We start from the raw sequence: 7509 nt of genomic DNA, 5'->3' as shown, positions 1-7509 counted from the left end.
AATTATATAAAATTTAAAGAGCATCTGATGCATCTGAATATGTCAAAGCAGTTTTGGTTAGCTACAGAGAACTTGTAATAAATCAGGATAATGGCGCTTGTCTTCAAAGTGTTTATTATCTACTAAAGGCTTGGTGCATGAAATTTGTGTACTTGGGCGGGGGGGCATCCCTCAGCCCAGCCCTGTACCCTCTCACAGTCCAGAAGCTCTTGGGGGATGTCCGACTGCTGTGGAGGCGGGAGAGGCTCTCGCCACCACGGTTGATCTCACCAACCATGAGCCCACAAGGGGAGTGCACTGACCATCAAATCCTGCATTAAGCATCTGCCCCCTAGTGGTCATTATGTGTCATAGCAACCTGTCATTCCACCATTTGGTTGATTTGCATATGGCCTTTTATTATATAGAACTAGAACCCAGGACTGCTGGTCCCCAACCGCTCACCTGCCTGCCTGAGTGATTGCCCCTAATCGCTTCTGCCCGCCAGCCTGATCACCCCCTAACCACTCCCCTGCCAGTCTTATTGATGCCTAATTGCTCCCCTGCCAGCCCAATTTCCCCTAACTGCCCTCCCCTGCTGGCCTAGTCACACACAACTGCCCTCCCCTGCTGGCCCAGTCACCTCTAACTTCCCTCCCTTGCCAGCCTGGTCACCCCCAACTGCCCTACCCTGCCAGCCTGGTCGCCCCCAACTGCCCTTCCCTGGCAGGCCATCTTGTGTCCACATGGGGGCGGCCATCTTTGACCACATGGGGGTGGCCATCTCGTGTGTTGGAGTGATGGCCAATGTGCATATTACCTCTTTATTATATAGGATTAGGGAAGTAGAGAAGCCAAGTTAAACATTTTAAGTAACTGTAACATAGTATCATATGAAAAGATGGTAGCCCAGCCAGCATGGCTCAGTGGTTGAAAGTTGACCTATGAACCAGGAGCTCATGGTTCAATTCCCTGTCAGGACACATGGCCAGGTTGCAGGCTCCATCCCCAGTGTGGGGTGTGCAGGAGGCAGCCAATCAGTGATTCTCTCTCATTGATGATTCTACCTCTCTCCCCTCCCTTCCTCTCTGAAACCAGTAAAAATGTATTTAAGAAAAGAAAATATGATAAAAGTAAATAAAATAAAAATAGAATGAGGATAGAAAAAAGGCAGCAATGAATAAGATATGGAAAAACTAATAAGGCCTGTTTGTCATATTTGACTGTGAAAAAAATGTGATGCCTTCTAAAAATTCATTTCATTCTCTGAGATTTTCTGTGACTGATTTCTAAAAGAATTTTCTTCAGTCTTTGGAGATATTCCAAAAGCGTGCCAAGCATGCTTTGTAAGAATACATGTGTAGGAGACTTCCAAATGAGGAAAAGCATCTGGAGAGAGTAGGACAGGTTTGTTTGTTTCAGAAACTCCTCACTATATAAAAGGAATAAAATCGCAGAATCTTAAAGCCAAGATTTATTAGATTAATTTCCTCATTTTGTTGAAGGTGAACTTGATACAATCACTTTCATAACTTCTACGTTCATCTAAAATTCTAAAGGAGGTATAAGTAAGAGCCTCAGTTGAGACAAAAAGTATCCCATATTTTTCTGTTTTACAGTTTCCAAATTCAGAAGGGAGGGGTGGGAGTGTAAATAAATCTTTCAAACGTAAGAAATATATATTTTACATTTAAAAGATTAGCTACAGGAAATAATTGGTTGCTAAGTTGTAGAAATCACAGTAGATGTTTTTGCAAGAGGTTGGCACATTCTCTCCCCCCCAAAACAGCTATAAAACTACTAGATAAAATGTTTAAAAACAAACATTTTGGAGCTCTAGAAATCAGTGAATGGCAATGAGCTTAAACAATATCTTTTCAGTAGCAGTCGGTGCTTAATGTTTTAGGTATTCCTTTCGGTGAGCATTATTTGAATAATTAAAAGAACACCATGAATTAATTAAAATTTGAAGTTCCTACTTACATTTTTAAAATCAATTAACATGTAAGAAAAAATTTCATAACACTGACATTTACCAAATCAGAGTGATTACAAAATAGCAACTACAACACATGTTTACTCTACAACGGGTAAGATGATGATTTTTTTGTATCAGTTAGGTAGAGGATAATTTTTTTTCTCCACATAATAGCTGGAAATGAACACATAAACACAGTTAATGAAAAGCTAGAACTTAATAACACATTCATTTTTCAGAGAGACAGCCTACAATTTTTCCAGAATCTAAGATAGCGTTCCTTTTATCTAAGCTAGAATTCAAGATTAGAGAATTTTTTGCACTTGCCAAAAAAGCACTCCAATTTTGCCATATTTAATATCCTTTTTGTTCCCCGAAAGTTGTCTACTAACTAAAGTCATTTTGGGTCATGGAGGAAATTCAAGCTCTCAATTGAATGACAACTCTCAGTTACCTTTTAGGTTTTCTAAATAAATAAGGAGCAGGTGGAAAAGGGGAAAGCTGAACAAATTTCTTCTTTGTACAGTACTTCTAGAATGATAAGAAAAATAGGGGACAGACTATGTATTTTCAGAAGAGAGCATTTCTGCCAATGAGTTTGGGGAAAATGTGCTTATTTGTTTTCTTCTTTAAAAAATATACATTTAAATGTATTGGGGATTAATGTAAATATCCACAATCATTCTGTTCCCAAATAACATTGAGGTTGGAGCAAGGGCGGAGAATTGTTTCTGAGTTTAAAAGCGCCCCCATGTGGAAATAAGTAGTCATTACTATCTCTCACAATTTTGCTCCATTTGCTTACTTCATACCTGGTACCTGGAGATTTATGAAGATTTCTAATGAAAGCTGACCAGTGAATTACTTCAACAAAGTATAATTTATCAGCCCCTCAGTTGTATATGATGGCACCACTGGAGCAAATTAAGTCTGAAACATCGCTGGAGGAAAAGGTAATAAAACTGAAGCTAGCCTCCTTTGGGCATATCAGGAGAAGAAGGCAGGGATCTTTGAAAAAGACAATCATGCTGAGAAAACAGAAGGCAGCAGGAAAAGAAGACTGAATAAGAGAGGGAATGACTCCATGGAAGAGGCCATAGCCTGAGCCTGCAGGAGCTGAGCAGGGCTGCTGACAAGGGCACTGTGGACACCACTCAGTCACAGGGCCGCCGGGAGTCAGAGCCGGCAGGTGAACACACACCAGAGAGACGCGAGCTGAATACCAACAGCGTGACTTTGTGAATCGCCATAACCCTAGTGCTTAGCATAGTGCCGAACACAAAGTGGAAGGGACATAAATATTTTTACATGAACTAAACAATGATTATATACATTCACATGAGCCAAAAATCAAAGGCCACATTTGTTCTTCTCTTATTCACACTTCATATCCAGTAACCCAGTGCCAGTGACTGTCCTCCTGAAGCTTCACTGAAGCCAGACCCACTCCATTTTGCTGCCCAGGTTGAAGCCCAGATAGCCCCTTCTCTGGTCATTGGCAATGGCCTCAACTGGTCCAATCTGACCCAGCATTCACCGCTAGCAAAGAAATCCTAAAACAAAAAACGGATTAACTGCCCTCTTGGCCTGAAAAACAAAGGAGCTGTGGGGTTTCCAGTATGGTAGAGTGAAGAGGTTGGCACATTTTCTCCCCATTAAGCTGTCAGTGCTTAATGTTTTGGGTATTCATTTTGGTGACCATTATTTGAATAATTAAAAGAACACGAATTAAAATTTGAAGTTCCTACTCACATTTTTTAAAAAATATATTTTATTGATTTTTTACAGAGAGGAAGGGAAACATCGATGAGAGAGAAACATTGATCAGCTGCCTCCTGCACAACCCCCTCCTGGGAATGTGCCCACGACCAAGGTACTTGCCCTTGACTGGAATCGAACCTGGGATCTTTCAGTCCGCAGGCCGATGCTCCATCCGCTGAGCCAAACCAGTCAGGGCACTACTCACATTTTTTAAAGCTTGCCAATCTTAATGTATTTGCCCATGTCATCATTAGGTACTATTTTGAATTTTTAATAGGTTTTTATTGATTTCAGAGAGGAAGGGAGAGGGAGAAAGAGATAGAAACATCAATGATCAGAGAGAATCATAGATTGGCTGCCTCCTGCATGCCCCCTACTGGGGATTGAGCCCACAACCCAGGCATGTGCCCTTGACCAGAATCGAACCTGGGACCCTTCAGTCCGTAGGTCAATGCTCTATCCACTGAGCCAAACCAGCTAGGGCCTATTTTCATGTTTTAGACGTATACTTAAAGATATTTTTTCAAAGCCCAGGTTAGCAAAAATCCATTAAAAATAATTTATTTGTAAGCAAATATTTCTAATAATAAAAATTAAGGCATATATTTTAGTGAATTAGTCCTCTTCTGTCCCTTTCAATGTCTCATTGTCATTGAAATAAATAGGAATAAGAACAATAATGAACTAGAATTCTATCAGTACTAATTAAATTTATTCAGATTTTATTCATGAAGAAAAGAAGTCAGCCTAGGTGTTTAACAGTCAGAATTTAGAGTACAGCTACCGTGAAAGACTCTGTTGTATAACTTCTCATCTTATCAAATGATGAATAATTACTTTTAAATGTATGTGGTGAGAATTGAGAAGCTAGTAATGATGAATTTTTTTCCATTATAATATTTATAAAAAATTGATTCTTATCATTTTCCTTATCTCTTTTCTGCTCCCTGTTCCCAGTTAATTTATAATTGTGATACAAAGGTTGAAACAAAATTATGTCCATCAAATTGAGGCCAACATCTATGTTATTATTAAATACAACTTTGAGAAAAATGAGTTTTAAGAGGCCTCACATTAATTTGCCAGCACTGCATTCCAGATGTGCATGTTCACAGTGGCAGCAGCTGCTGAAGGTCTTTCCATTTCCATAGATGTTCAAAAACTAGCTTGACTCTGAGATACGACAGTCTGTTCCATGTTTCTGTCTCTGGATCTATGTTCTTCGTCAGTTCATTTTGTTCATTAGATCCTACATCTGAGTGCGATCATGTGATACTTGTCTTTCTCTGACTGGCTTATTTCACTTCGCATAATACTCTCCAGGTCCCTCCATGCTGTCTCAATGGGTAAGGGATCCTTCTTTTTTTTACTGCTACATTGTATTCTGCAGTGTGAATGTACCACAGCTTTTTTATCCTCTCATCTACTGATGGTCACTTAGGATTCCTGGGATTTTGCATTTAATATTTTCAGACCACGGTTGACCATGGGTCACTAAAACCATGAAAAGTTAAACTGCAGATAAAGGGGCCTACTGTTATCTTGCTGCTTCATTGTTTTTAAGATATTCATTGTTTTTAAGTTATTTCATACATTTCAATAATTAATATACATGTCTAATAAGAGAGTAATTAATACATTTAATCAAGGTGAATTCTTTGAAATTATACTGGCTGGATAATATGCTTTCTCTCTGACTTTATCAGAATGTAAAAATAATGCAATGTTAAAACAATACCAGGAAATACTCCAATTTATCCAAGACTTTACTTAATTTATTTATAGAAAGCCTAACTAATTGAAACTTTCAAAGCTTTCTATTCTGGTTTACTGGTTAGATAAACTAGCACTTGTGTCACTTATATTTCCAATTATAAAGATGAGAATATGTTCAACCAGACTGACTTACTAGTATAACAACCAAAGTTTTTACTAAACAGACTGATCTTACAGTTTCAGATAGTGCTATAAATTATGTGAACCTAGGGAGCGAGCCTACTCAAATCATTTGCATAAGTTCTAAAAAGTAATATTTTTTAATGGAACTTTTTAATACCAACAGTGACTGTATTGTTTTTTAAAGAATGACTAATTTACTTTCTAAGGCCTCCAACTGACTTTACTCGAATCCTATGAATAAATAATTTTTTATTTAGAAAAAAAATAAGAAAATTCCTATGGAAATCATTCTCTCTAAATGAGAGAACAAAAATATAGAGTTGCCATATAGTATTATATTCTTGCACATATGTATATATCCGCATATATATTTACATATACAGTGAGTGGCCAGATTATTATGACCGGCCAGATTATTATGACCACCCCATCAGTACTTCAATGACACTTCCAAAAATACTGAATATTGAAAACTTCCTAAGCAAATACTCTCAAGGTTTTATTATTGTTATTATTATTATTATTTGCATAACTAATTCACTTCATTGTACCTATTGGGTGGTCATAATAATCTGGCCACTCAGTGTATGTGCATTTATATTTTATAAAGGTTAAGTCAAATTGTTAACATTAATTTTATATGTACACTAGAGGCCCGGTGCACAGATTCATGCACCAGTGGGGTCCCTCGTTCTGGCCTGCAGGGATCAGGCTGAAACCAGCTCTCTGACATACCCCGAATTGTGAGAAGGTGCAGGCCAGGCCAAGGGACCCCACTGGTGCATGACTGGTTCCAGGGAGGGACCGCAGGAGGACTCCAGGGAGTGTCGGCCCATCTCACCATGTCCCAATCAGCTGAACCCCAACAGCAAGCTAAACTACCAGTCAGAGCATCTGCCCCCTGGTGGTCAGTGTGCATCATAGCGACTGGTCAAATGGTTGAATGAACGATTAGACACTTAGCATATTAGGCTTTTATTATATACAATTGCCTTATATGGGAATGCTTAATTATATTTAAAGGCAAAAAATTAAAACTTTACAATATGATTGTTTTATATTTAAATCCATCATACCATACCAAAAAGTTTAAAAAAAAAAAGAGTCATACATAACAGAAAGGAGAGAATTGATAGGTAATCAAAAATTGTGACTTTACTAGTAGATTATAAAGTTAGCTTTTCCTTTGAGGGAAAAAAAAGAATTATTATTTAGCATCTTCAGATTTTACTCAGATAATCATAGCTTATTTTTCCCTTGCTTATATAGACTTTTAATTCTCATGAGTCTACTTTTGTGCTTTCATGCTGCCTTTTACCACGCTCCTGGTTTATTTTAAATAGAGCAAGAAGAATTCTTTACTCCAAAGAGAACTAGAATTTTCAATGTATATTATGTTAATCTTTGCATATTTTAAACTAGGGGCTTGGTGCACGAAATTTGTGCACTGGGTGTGTGTGTGGGGGGGGAGTGTCCCTCAGCCCAGCCTGCCCCCTCTCACATACTGGGAGCCCTCAGGCGTTGACCCCCATCACCCTCCAATTGCAGGATCAGCCCCTTGCCCAGGCCGTACGCCTCTGACAGAGGCGTAGACCCCCATCACCCTCCGATCACCTGATCGGCCCCTTGCCCAGGCCTGACGCCTCCGCCAGAGGTGTCAGGCTTGGGCAGGGGACCCCCATCTCCCCCCAATCACTGGCTTCTGGGTGACTTCTGGGGCTTCTGGAGCTGGCCTGCGGCCCGGGATGGCGGCTCACGCTGGCGGCTGTGCTGTCCTGCCCTGCCCGTAGTATGCAAATTAACCACCATCTTTGTTGGCAGTTAATTTGCATATCATGCTGATTAGCCAATGGGAGGCGTAGCGAAGGTAGGATCAATTACCATGTTTGTCT

The sequence above is a fragment of the Myotis davidii genome, unplaced genomic scaffold (assembly GCF_000327345.1).
Source record: "Myotis davidii unplaced genomic scaffold, ASM32734v1 scaffold235, whole genome shotgun sequence".
Taxonomy (NCBI): domain Eukaryota; kingdom Metazoa; phylum Chordata; class Mammalia; order Chiroptera; family Vespertilionidae; genus Myotis; species Myotis davidii.
This window is presented reverse-complemented; position numbering follows the sequence as displayed.